The following is a 13,307-nucleotide window of genomic DNA, read 5'->3' on the forward strand; positions in this document are numbered from 1 at the left end:
CTCTTTCCTCTTCACCTTCTGCCATATCGTAAGTTTCCTGAGGCTTCCCCAGTCATGCTTCCTGTACAGCCTGTGGAACTGTGAGTCAATTAAATCTGTTTTCTTTATAAATTACCAAGTCTCAGGTAGTTCTTTACAGCAATGCAAGAACAGATTAACACAGGTGCATAGTGATTTGCTGACTGCATGACCCGAAGCCTAGAGGATGTGGGAGTTTGTAAAAAGGCAGAGTAAAGGGGCCAGAATGAACAGAGCTGAACCCTTTGCAGTGAATGACTCAATAGTACCATTTGGATGCAACCAAACAGATTTGGTGAGTCAACCCACTTCCTAAAAGCCACCAGAGCAGTTGGCTTGCCAAGGGATCCTGAGTAACTGACCACCCCTAAATGTGACAAGCCCGGGACCTGCCTAGACTGACCAGTCTGTTTCCTTGAGACACTTCGTGAGTTTTATCTCTATGAGACCCTTGCTTTGCTGTGGAGCTGTCTTCACAGTGACAGCACCCTGGAGTGTGTCCATACACAAGAAAATCCTTACTTAGCACCCTCTGTCCACCTGCAGAATCTCAGACCCTACTCCTGGCTAGCTGAACCAGAATCTACACTTTTCAACAAGATCCTGGGTTGATTCACATGCACTTTAAAGCTTGAGAAGCACTGAGATACATCCTCAAAAGACGATGGTTCTCAAACTTGAACTGGCATCACTCATTAAAATGTACATCTCTGGGCCTCACCCCCAGAGTCAGGACACCTCCGGTGTGGCTGGAGATTGTGCATTTCTAAATACCCAGATGCTGCCGATGCTGCTGGACTGGGACCACATTTCAAAAACTGCTCTTCAAACTGTGAGTTGTTTTCCAAGAAGTTAATCTGAAGGCTTCATCCCACAGAGCCTATTCTATGTTAAATTGGGCTTTCCCAGCCTTACCTGGTGATAGATGCAACTTAACATTTGTCTTGACCGGGTGCTGTGGCTCATATGTGTAATCCCATCGCTTTGGGAGGCCAAGGTGGGTGGATTGCCTGAGCTCAGGAGTTCAAGACCAGCCTGGGCAACGTGGTGAAATCCTGTCTCTACCAAAAATACAAGAAATTAGCCGGGAGTGGTGGTGCATGCCTGTGGTCCCAGCTACTCAGGAGGCTAAGGCAGGAGGATCACTCGAGCCTGGGAAGCAGAGGTTGCAATGAGCCAGCACATGCTACTGTACTCCAACCTAGGTGACAGAGTGGGCACCCATCTCAAAACAAACAAAAAATTCATCCTGTCATCTTTAATTTTCCTTTATCAGAAGAATTAATCTATTTGCCTTACTTTCCTTTGCTGACATGATTTTCCTCCCTCAAAAAAGAAATGAAAGTGGAATCATTCTTTCGCTTCAAAAAGTTATTACTGCTCCCTTTAAAAATATTAATATGAGCTAGACAAGTTTTTTTAAAATACATTTCAATTTAATCATGAGGTGTCCAAGACAAGGAAAAACTCTGTGAAAACCAACTACTTATGTACCTGATGGTTTAGATTTCTTTTGGAATTGTACATCTGTTCAAAATGCGATCACATCTCGTTGTTGGAAATGTTTGGATAAAAACCAATTTATATAAAGGTTTCAATCAGTCCACGTCCATGAGAAAGTAGAAAGGGCAGGAAATGATTAAGGGGGATTATTGCTAATCTGATAAACACAGATTTGTGGCTTTCGGAGAGACAGAAGTGTCACTCTCTCCATCTCTGTACCATTCCTACCATCTGGCCCCCAAGCGGCATTGCTTCAACCCAATGTCTCTAGGGAAAATTTTCTCTTCTGATTTTGGTTCTCAGTCCTGTAATTTCTGGGGCTTAAATTAGTCCTGGAGCTAGGGAAGAGGTGATGTCATTCTTCCATTGTCTCCTTCAACCACAGTTTCATTTTAAAACAGTATTGGTAAATAAGTGGGCAGTGTGACTAGATGACGGTCTGGACTCGGTATCAGGGCTGTGTGCATGCTCAGCTGGGGGCCCTTGGTAATGTGTGATGTGATAGATACACACGGTTTGCATCCCCAGGTGTGTCTGAGCTTTGGGTTCATTTGTGTGTGAGTGTGCGTCCATCTGATGTGCTGTGTCCTCAAGCTTGTGGAGTCGTGAGTCTGTGTTTTGTGGGGTATGGCCCAGGTGTCTGGGTCCACCATGCAATCGGGGCTTGAGCCTGAGTGCTCAGGTGTGTTAGGGTGGATGTGACTTCTGTGGGGTGTCCCCAGGTGTGTGAAGCTGGTTGCGCTGTGTCTGCGGCGGGGCGTCTCCGGCGGGCATCGCCGTGGGTGGGTCTGGCTCTTAGGCGGTCAGTTGTGTGTGCGGCCAGGTGCGGCCAGTTGTGCGTGCGGCCAGGTGTGTGCGAGGGCCCAGCATGGGCGGGCGGGCCTCGCGTCCCGCCTGCAGGGGGCGCCGCCGGGGGCGGCCTGGGAGCAGAGGCGCCGGCCCGGCCCTGCATTTCCGCCCGGGTCCGGCCCTCCCCGACGGCCCGGCTGGCGGCAGGTGAGGCGCTGAGGGCGGGCGGGGGTCGGGGCTGCGTCCGCTCCGCCTCCCGGGCGGGGTGTCCTGAGCCCCGCGGGAACTTGGGGCGCCGCTCCCTGCGCGGCGTCTGGGCCGAGGCCGCAGCACCCGGCGTCCCCGGGGGTGAGGGAGGAAGCCTGGGGCGCCGCCGGCGAGGCCAGCCGGAGGGAGGGAACGGTGGACCCCGAAACGCGTCCTCCATTGCCTCGCGCGGGGGCCATGGGCGCGATTGCCAGAACGGGCGGAGGGCGGTGAAAGCCAGGAACCGCCTCACGCACGGACGCTGCTTCCCTGTAAAGGAAACGTGGCCGCCCACACGCTGGCTTTCAGAGGACCTCGGCTGAACCAGGCTAACGCTTCTCAGAAATTGTTCTTAAAGATTTCCCGTTTGTAAGGAGACTGGAAGCAGCAAAAGAAATCTAAAAACGTCTCCTGGCACTTGTGAATTTCTGATCTGAGGTTTCTTTGGAGCCGTTAGTGAAAATTCTGAAATTTTGAAGGAATTTATTAACTTGATTATTAATTATGGTTATCATTGCTATTTTACTCTGTGGACCAAGGAGAACGCCATAGGCTCAAAAGCCGACTTAAGTGTTTTTGGAACACAGCTTCTTAACTCCACGCTTAGTTGATTCATATTGAAGTGATAAGAAAATGTACTAGATTTCTTTCCTTTTTTGTTGTTGTTTGGGATGGAGTCTTGCCCTGTCGCCCAGGCAGGAGTGCAGTGGCGCGCTCTCGGCTCACTGCAGCCTCTGCCTCCCGGGTTGAAGCGATTCTCCTGCCTCAGCCTCCCGAGTAGCTGGGATTACAGGCGCCTGCAACCACGCCCAGCTATTTTTGTGTTTTTAATAGAGACGGGGTTTCACCATGTTGGCCAGGCTGGTCTCGAACTCCTGTCCTCGTGATCCGCCCGCCTTGGCCTCCCAAAGTGTTGGGATTACAGGCGTGAGCCACCGCACCCGGAATTTGTGGCCTTTTTTAAAAGCATGTGATTTATTTTGCTAAATGTCCCAGGAAAAATGATTAATGAAAAACTACAGGTGACCTATATAAAGTGTAGGTCTTCACACACGTACGTGTCCTTATGTACATTTACCTGTAAATGAAGACGACTTTTCCCTGGCCTCATTCAGTTTATCGAAATGCTCAGATGAGAAGCACCTGCAGTTTGCCCGTATTTTCCCAAAATGCCTTGTTTGCCTGCAACTATTCCCAGGAGAAGCCAGACTTTCCTCCGTAAGCAAACCACTGTGCTCTCGCAGAGATGTGTACTGTAAAAGCTGAGTTTGCAAAGTTAAATTAATTTCGAATTGGTGGATTTTTGTATGGAAATACTTTGGGCTAGTTGACTTTACTAACCAGGACCTACCTACTACTAGTCAGGAGAGGGTGGTGGTTTGTGGTTCTGTGGATAGTGGGTAGCCGTAAGTAGAACAGAAGAGAGATTTTAAAATGATCTGTTCATTTTTCTCTTTACTAGTAAGATTTCCAATCTGTGTCCATTCTTGAAGTGAAGTCATTGGGAGGCTTTGTACCCACCTGGAGCCAGGGCCCTTACCAGGGATTAGGGCACCGGCAGACTGGTGTGGAGGTGTAGTGCAGGCGTGCTTGAAGAGGGACAGGACCTAAGGAAGGGTGACAATAAGAAGACAAAAACACGAAATATTCGCAGCCCTCTTTAGAACATCCTCCATCTAGGCAAAATCTATTAGGAATTTTAAGAAGCTTCAATTAAACATTAGTGCTCGGTGTCCTGCTGAACAGGAATTCATTCTTCAGTCGAAGCTCTAGTGTCAGTAAAACTGCTCAGGATAAGGCAGCCGTGTTTAGGCTGTGAGGAGCTGCCCCTGGACTGCGGAGCTTGCTCCGTAAAAGGCGTCTTGATACCCCCTCAAATGGATTTACAGAAAAGACTCAGCTGTTGGAAGTCTCTGGGATTGTATGGCATCATGAGGTAACAGACCTGGTAAATAGCTAGAACGTAGAGAAGAATGAAACCAGAGGCAGTGTGCTGTTGGAGCTGAGAGGTGAGTGCTCACTGGAGGGCCAGAAGAAGGTCACAGTTGGACAGACCTTAAGCAGAGAGTGGATTTTTATAGGCAGAAGAGTGGAAAGGGTGGCCGACACCATGAGCAAAAATAAGAAGCTGAAGATGACAGTGTGTTCAGAGAAAGGCAAACAGCTGGCGTGCTGAGCCTGGACTGCGCGTGAAGAGGGGTGGGGTGGGAGTGCCTGGAAAGCAAGGCTTTCTGGTGATAACCTCTACTTTTCAATCAAGGTTCTGTTTTTTTTTTTTTTTTTTTTGCTTGTTTATTGGGAAAATTTTAAGCAAACATGAAAGCACTGCAAAGTAGTAGAATGAATTTCCATATATCCATCAAATGGACTTCACAAGTCTCGTTTGGCCATATCCACTTCATCTTTTTTTTTTTCTTTTTTTGGTTGTGGCTGAAGCAGTTTAAAGCAATTTATTCCAGACAACATAACATTTCACCCCTAAATTGTTCAGCATGCTTCTCCAGAGAAAGGGCATTTGCTTGTGTAACCATAATGCAATTATCACCTCCTGATGAAATTGACAATAATTCCTTAATATTTTCTAAAACCTAGCCTGTGATCAAATTTACCTGATCACCTCAAAAATTAACTTAGTTTTACTGTTGGTTTGTTTGAATCCAAATCCAGACAAGAACTTGTTGACTATCTGTTATCTTTTTATTTTTTGAGACAGGATCCAGCTCTGTTGAGATCATGGCTCACTGTAACCTCAAACTCCTGGATTCAAGCCATCCTCCCACCTCAGCCTCCTGAGTAGTTGGGATTACAGGCATGTGCCACAACACCCAGCTAATTTTTTTTTTTTTTTTTTAATAGAGATAGGTATTGCCCAGGCTGGTTGGTTGTTCCCCTCACCCGCAGTGGAGTCTCATTGACTTTTGTCACCCAGGCTGGAGTGCAGTGGCACAATCTTGGCTCACTGCAACCTCTGCCTTCTGGGTTCAAGCGATTCTCCTGCCTCAGCCTCCCAAGTAGCTGGGATTACAGGTGTATGCCACCACGCCCAGCTACTTTTTTTTGTATTTTTAGTAGAGACGGGGTTTCACCATGTTGGCCAGGCTGGTCTTGAACTCCTGAACTCGAGTGATCCACCTGCCTCGGCCTCCCAAAGTGCTGCGATTACAGACGTAAGCTACCATGCCCAGCTGTTGTCTCTTTCAGTCTAGGGCAGGGGTGGCAAATTTCTCTGTGAAGGGCCAGATACCAGCTCTTTCAGGCTTTGCAGGCCCTATGGTCTCTGCCGTAACTGCTCAGCTCTGCCATTGTCATGCAGAAGTAGCCAGGGGTGATAGTAAATGGATAAGCGTGGCTGTGTTCCAATAATACTTAATTTCCAAAACCTTTGTGTTTTAAAATCCACCCACAGGCTGGACTGACCCGCAGGCTGTGGTTTGTCGACCCAGGTCTAGAGCAGCCTTGGTGGGTTTCTTTAATGCCAATGACTGTCGATGTTGCTTGGTTGACTGCCTGTAGAGTGCCTCACGTTCTGGATCTGTTGGGCTGCTTTTGGTGGAGTATGGTTTGGTTTACTTCTCTATCCCCTATATTTCCTGTAAACTAGAAGTTAGAGCTAGAGGCTTAATTAGGTTCATGCTCGCCATTTTTGGCAAGTCTACTTCAGAAGTGGTTTGACTTTTTTAAAATCTAAATTTATCTGACTTTAAAGACTTGGAAACCCTCATCAAAGAAGCTCAACATTACCAAAATAGGAGCTCAGCATTACTAAAATCGGCTTTGCCTGATGGCTGAGAATACATTTTTTCTCTTTTTCTTTTTACTTTTCTTACTTGTGGGAGAGTATATAGAGCTGTTATTTCTCAGAGTTCTTTCTTGATTAATTTTTGTGGGTACCTAGTAGTAGGTGTATATGAGATACAATGTGTAATAACCCTCATTACAGGGTATATGAGATACAATGTGTAATAATCACATAAATAATCAGGGTAAATGCGGTATCCATCACTTCAAGCATTTATCTTTTGTGTTACAATCTAATGATACTCTTTTAGTTATTTTTAAATGTACAATTACATTATTACTGACTATAGTCACCCTATTGTGCTATCAAATACTAGATCTTATTCCTGCTTTCTATGTTTCTGTACCCATTAACCATCTCTACTTTCCCCCAACCCCCCTACTACCCTTCCTAGCCTCTAGTAACCATCATTCTGATCTCTATCTCAGTGAATTCAATTGTTTTAATTTTTGGCTCCCACAAATGAGTAAGAACATGCAAAGTTTGTCTTTATGTGCCTACCTGGGTTATTTCACTTCACATAATGACCTCCAGCTCCACCATATTGTTGCAAACGACAGGCTCTCCTTTTTAATGGCTGAATAGTACTCCATTACATATGTGTGCCACATTTTGTCAAGGAGGTCTTGAGAACTTTGAATCCTTTCTCTAGGTCACTGGAAGGTGCCTGTATTCAAGGCATTCTTTGGCCCCTGAAGCATGTGAACTACATTTTTGCACTGAACAAAAATATATTCCTTCCTTGGGCATATGCCCAGGGTCTCAGATTGCCTTCTAATGGGAGTTAGGTCATTTATGTTTGTTTTTAAGCCCCTTATTGCTTAAATGTTTAATTTTCTTCAGTTGACTTCCTCTTATCTTACCTCCCAACAGGACCGAAAACTGGATATTTGGTCCCCGTGGACTTTCTGGTCACCCTATGAGGTAGATTTACTTTGTCTTGAGTCATGTGGAAGGACTCTGAAGTCACAAGTTTTTAAGACTCTCAGGCTTACTGTGGATCTGGATTCTAAGGCAACACTTCCTTGAAGAAACAAGCTTACAGGTGAGAACTCTTAGCCTCTGTTCTAGAGTGTTCATTGCTCAAGTTCTAGAGCACCACAAGAAGTATGCTGACAAATAGTGTCAGTTGGAAGCCCTTGTCTCTTTGTCATTTAAGAATAGTGGTGGGGGGCCAGGTATGGTGGCTCATACTGTAATTCCAGCAGTTTAGGAGGCTGAGGCAGAAGGATTGTTTGATCCCAGGAGACTGAGGCTGCAGTGAGCTGTGATTACACTGATTATGCCACTGTGCTCCAGCCTGGGCAACAGAGTGAGACCCTGTCTCAAAAAATTAAAGGGGGAGGGAAGGGAAGAATAGTAGAGAAACTGTATGTTCATTTCTGCATCTATTTTTCTTTGGGGTGTGTGGTGTTTTGACTTATAAGAATTATATATTGAGAATACGAATCTTTTGTCATATATACTATAACTATTTCCACCCTATTTTTTATACTTTGTGTAATACAATCTCTAGGCTTTGCAAAAAATTTTAATTTTATGTAGTTAAAATATCGATCTCCCCTTTACAGTGTCTTTGTTTTGTGTTTTGCTTAGAAAGACCTGCCCATTTTAAGGTTTCTTTTTAAAATTCATGTTGACACAGATAAATGAAAATGTAATGAGAGCTGGGAACATGTGATTCTGAAAAATACTATTGAAGGGGGAGTATTTCCAGACAATATAATACCAAACTAATGTTGGCATTAAGACTGGTCCTATGTTGCTAAGTGTTGAAGTTGGGTGATGAGTATTTGAGAGCTCCTTCTATCATTACCCTAGTTTTGTACATATTTTACTTTCCGTAAGAGTTTTTTTAAATTTTATTTTTATTTTTATTTTTTTACCAAGAATAGCAGGGGGAAATTGTATCTTTGTCCCATTCATTCATATGCAGCAGCTATTTATTAAGCTGTTCTGAACACTGGAGGGTATCATGTTAATAAATGAAAAAGGTATTGAAATTTCTGTTATGTGGGAGACAAATATTAGCATCATGGTTAAGGGCACCAACTTCTGTGTCAGACCGCCTGGCTTCTCGTCCTCCCACTGCCACTTACTAGCTGGGTGATTTTGGACTTTTTAATTAAAAAGATGTGTATAATAACAGCTGTCTGGAGGCTCTAGGGAGAATCTGTTTTCTTGCTTTTTGTAGCTGCTAGAGGCCACCTGCATTCCTTGGCTTATTGGCGCTTTCCTCATATTCCAAGCTAACAACATTGCCCTTTTCTGGCCCTGCTTTTGTCATCACATCTGTCTGATCTGATCCAGGACAGGTTTTCCAGTTTTAAGGATTCCTCATTTGATTAGATTGGGCCCACTTGGATAATCCAGATTAATCTCTGAATTTCAAGGTTCTTACATCTGTGAAGTCCCTTTTGGCATAGGAGGTAACATATTCATAGGTTCCAGGGATTAGGATGTGAACACCTTTGGGTGGCCATTATTCTGCCAACCACAGATTTGAGGAGACAAAAGAAAGTGAATGTGATTGAGTCCTTGGCAGGGAGGAGATGGGACTGGAGAGGGAGCCAGGCAGAGAGGATTCAGTAGGTCATCATACGTTTTGAAGTTCCTCCCAACAGTAAGAGGAAGTTATGGTCAGATTTATTCCCTCAAATCTGGAATCAGCTGTTTCTCCAAGGAGCCCTAGTTAGCTGTTTTAAAGTGAAAAATGATACTTAAAGACAGTAATCTGGACCTAAGAGGGTGCTCATTACTGTTGGATTGGCAGTTGTTTTTAAGCCATTTCAACAGACAGACAGGGAAAACCATTGTTCAAGATAAAATATTTCATGAGTGCATACTGGTAACATCCAAGTCTGTTTCTGGACTGCAGCGTTTTTGCTTAATGTCATAGAACTTATATCCATACCCCTTTCTTCCACTCCAGAAATCTCAGTTCACAGCAACCTAGTGTAATTGATGATTTGCTTTAGCCCTCACCCCACGGAGTCAGTGCCACAGGGGTGTGGGGATTGGGAGGAAGACCACGGAGGTAAAGTGTCATTTTTGTTACATCGTATCAAGCCTACATACCGTCTACAAGACTTCTCTCTTTTGCTGTTGACCTTGCTTACCTGACTGAAATAATGATTGGCAGGTTTCTCCACTGTAAAGTCACACTTTCCCCCTCCCTTCATACTGTGCTCTGAAAGGAAGTTATAGTGAGCAGCCTGCACTTCTGGAGGGAGGAGTTATTTAGACTTCATCTCCTTAAGGGGAAAGTATCTACATATGTTATTTGGAATTCTTCCGTGTAGGAGGTTTATCTGTTTTCTTGCATTTATTTACTCAGTCATTTATATCATTATGGACTCACAGACACTTATTTTATACTTTAGGTTCTAATCCAGTACTCCTTATTTTGTTCTCCAGTTGTTCCTGCTTTGGTCATTGGTAGCCTGTTCTGTCGTCTCTTGTGTCCCTTTGACTTGCCCCATCATTCTGGGCTGGTGGGTTTGTTTATTTTTGAGCACTTGCTTGCTTTCCGATATTGCTAGATGCCCTAGATTCTTCTTGTGTATTTCCTGCTCCGGTCTTAGGTTCAGCCGTTTCTCTAGGGAACCCTGGTCCCCTGTGTTGGAGATGTTGTTAGAAACCACAAGCTGGATGCTGGTGTGCTTATTTAGACTGCAGTGGCATTGCTTTTAGGTCCTCTCAGCTGATGGAGCAAGGAAATGTCTGTGTGTACTGACCTGTGTGTATACACGTATCAGTAAATACTTCTGTATGGAACCAGCTGTTTCTGTGAGTCCACACTGGTGTCTCCAGCCCTAATCCTTTACCCCATGGATCACTCTCGCCTTTTCCCTGCTGTCTCTCACCTCCCACTCCAACAGTGAGAAACCTGGCTCCCATCGCCTGTGGCTCATTTGCCTACTTTTCAGTACATACGTGTGTATGACAGCATTGGAATTGCCATCTCGCCCTATGGGAACCACTGAATCAATGAGAGCCTGGTTTTTATTAATATATACAGTTCCTTTTGCCTTTAGTCTTCTAACTGTGGACTGGGCCAACAGGTGAAACAGTTTCTTTGGGCAGGCTGAATGAGATCCTGCTACCTTGAGAACATCTTACCAGTCAGATCTACAGGGTGCAGATTCCATGGCTTCCCCCTGGCAGTTCTTCCATCACTTGGCTATTTTACTCCGCCTGAGCCAAGGCAGGCTTTGCTATCCTGACTTGACACAGAAGAGTTCCTTAGTAACTGTGTTCATTTGCTAGGGCTTCCATAGCAAATTACCACAGACTGGGAAGCTTAAGACAACAAAAATTTATTCTCGGCTCACAGAATCCAAAACCAGAATTCAAGGTGCTGTCAAGGCTGCCCTCCCTCCAAAGGCTGTATGGAAAGTCCCTCCCTACATTTTTCAGCTTCTGGTGGCTCCAGGTGTTCCCCAGCAAGTGGCCGCACAGCTCCCGGTTCTGCTCTGTCTTCACATGGCCCCTCCTCGGTGTCTGTCTTCTCTCCTGTCCCTCATAAGGATATCTGCCATGGGATTCGGGGCCCATGTAGGCTGCCCAGGATGATCTCATCTCAGCTTCCCTAATAAATCGCATGTGCAAAGTCCCTTTGCCGTGTGAGGTGCCATAGCCAAAGGTTCCAGGGATTAGGGCATGGGGATGTTTGCGGGAGACCTTTGTTCTGTCAGCCTCACTTTGTGATGCTGCAGCCATCGCAGGATCAGAGCAGATCCCAAGGCATTTTTGGCAGAGTAAGACCAGGTGCCAATCCCCGAGGTGTGTTTCTGCTGCTCTTATACACCGAGGCAGTGCCATCAGGTCGAGACCCAGCAGGCCCCTCCTTCCTCAGCGCTGAAGGGAGTGGGCTTTGGGCTGACAGGAGACATAGGTTCCGTGCGTGAATTCCATCAGCAGAACGGTGCTCAGAACCTTCTTTGATTCACTCTGTAGGGGCAGAAAGGGGGTGATCCCTCTCTACCCCATCATAAGGGTCGTGGCTGACACCCCTATGCCAAACATTAACAATAGAAAAGCAAAACACGTGTTCAGTCATAGTTTTACGTGACACAGGAGCTTTCAGAATGAAGACCAGAGACCCAGGGTGAACTCTCCAGATTTTGCTTAGATTTGAAGAAGCACAGACCGCCATGTGGAAATCCAATTGGAAAAAAGGGTGTGAGCCGATAGAAACAGACCGAGTGGGGAAGCCCAGCAAGGCCTGGCTCCAGGTTCTTCTTGGCCTCTCTGTTGTAGCATTTCTTCCTTCCAGGAATGGCGCAGGATCCTCTTGTCCAAGGTCTTTATGGCCAGCTGTTACACGGAAAGGCATGGGGAAGGCTAGAGTAGTATTTTTAGGTTTTATGGCTAGCTTTGGGGAAAGAGGTTCTGGTTCCTGTCACCTGCATTGGGGAAGAGAAATTCTGGATCCTATAGTTTGCCTTGCGGAAGGATGAGAGGGGCAAGACACGCAGGAGAAAGTCGGAGAGACTGAGCTGCTGAGCCCCACAACTCCTAGGCCCTCCCCTCCTGACAGCTGCCGGCACTCCTGCCTCCACACCCTGGGGGTGGTTTTGCTGCAACTGCTCTTTTATTTGAATTTCATGTTATTTTGTCTTGCATAATTGTTTTTGGATACTAGCCTAAACACTGCTGCGCTGTGAGCTCTGATTGGGTAAGAAACATGCCTTCCTCATTCGGAGTCCGCCATCATGCCTTCCACATAGTGGGGACCCAGTAAGAAAGAACTCACTTCCAGTTAGTCGAGAGTGTTTTTACAGAACTCATGTTCTGAGTCAGGCCAGAGTAAATTAGAGTAAGGAAGAGTATATGCGGGAATACTCCTCATATTATGCTGTGTTCTTGTCCATTTTTCAAACGACCACATTTACTTTTCAAGCTTTTGAGTGTTAATTACCTCTTCCTGCTGTTGTCATCTGTACTTGGGAGTATGAAGAGGTAAGTTTAATGAAAATTAATATTTTTACATCTCATGATGGTTTTATTAACTTACCAGCATTAAATGAGGTTTGAAAAGTGTTCTTTGAGCCATTAGTGAAAATCATCATAACTGCCTGCTTTGAATTACTCTTCCTCCCTTGATTTGGTGTTCTGCAAAGTTAGATCCAGATTATAAAAGCCTAATAAAAACTTAGGAGATTAGTGTATCTCATAAATGAACAAAGAATGGTTTGACGGCATTGCAGGGAACATTTACGAAGTCTAAGTCATGGTTAACATAATTTTAGGAGGAATTGTGAACAGCAAGATCTTTTACAATAGAAGTCAAGTAGACTCACAGGTAAGCCAGCAGTACCAGGGTTCCGGGGCTTAAGATCAGCTGGGATATAACTGAATGTACTGACTGGGAGCTTGCCGGAAGCTCAGTTACCTGCCTCTCACTGGGTTTCTCAAGCCTCTGTGTCACTTTCCATCTGGGCTATCTGGCAGATACCTTACACAAATGCGACACATTCTGGTCTCTCGGGCTTCAGTGTAGTGGTGGCATAAGTGGATGTTTTCATTATGTAGAATAAAAACAATATTGGCAGAATATCTATAACAGAGACATCTTGAACAAACTTGTGTCCAGGGAGGCGCTCTCTCCTTTGGCAGTGTTTGGGATTAGAGCTGTAGAGGTGAAGGTGGCCGCTACTGTGGGAGGAAAAGAGGAGTGCACTTGGTGTTCGGACATTTCCCTGTGGACGCGCAGATGCCAGTATCTCCTTATCAAATGAATGGCTTTCAGAGTCAACTTTGTGGTCAGGGCTCTCAGAAAACATCCATTTCCCTTTCCTATCTTTCCCTTCTGATATTTTAGTTGTGCCTGAGTAAATAACGAACCCCTGGTGAAGAAAGGCAAGTGAAAATGTCATTCCCACCCTTTGTTCATAACAATTAGGTACAAATTGGCCTTGAACTTGATTCCTGCAGTGATAGACATCCC

The 13,307-nt window shown here is 45.3% G+C and overlaps 2 protein-coding genes across 5 annotated transcripts in view; both read left to right on the top strand.

Annotated features, from left to right (window-relative positions):
* Window positions 1-1,707: 1,707 nt before the first annotated feature.
* GGACT (gamma-glutamylamine cyclotransferase) overlaps window positions 1,708-13,307 on the top strand; it is a 56,216-nt gene continuing 44,616 nt past the window's right edge. The window contains exons 1-2 of one of the 4 annotated variants that reach the window (XM_011993789.1): window positions 1,708-1,927; window positions 7,229-7,400. The gene's annotated coding sequence lies outside the window, so the exon portion shown is untranslated. The other 3 variants (XM_011993788.1, XM_011993791.1, XM_011993793.1) reach the window with 3 other exon arrangements.
* The window catches only part of LOC105549314 (gamma-glutamylaminecyclotransferase), a 66,404-nt gene continuing 55,563 nt past the window's right edge, over window positions 2,467-13,307 (top strand). Inside the window, exons 1-2 of the mRNA XM_011993784.1 lie at window positions 2,467-2,517; window positions 7,229-7,400. The gene's annotated coding sequence lies outside the window, so the exon portion shown is untranslated. The remainder of the gene's footprint in view (window positions 2,518-7,228; window positions 7,401-13,307) is intronic.

The sequence above is a fragment of the Mandrillus leucophaeus genome, unplaced genomic scaffold, assembly GCF_000951045.1.
Source record: "Mandrillus leucophaeus isolate KB7577 unplaced genomic scaffold, Mleu.le_1.0 Scaffold434, whole genome shotgun sequence".
NCBI classification, from domain to species: Eukaryota; Metazoa; Chordata; class Mammalia; order Primates; family Cercopithecidae; genus Mandrillus; species Mandrillus leucophaeus.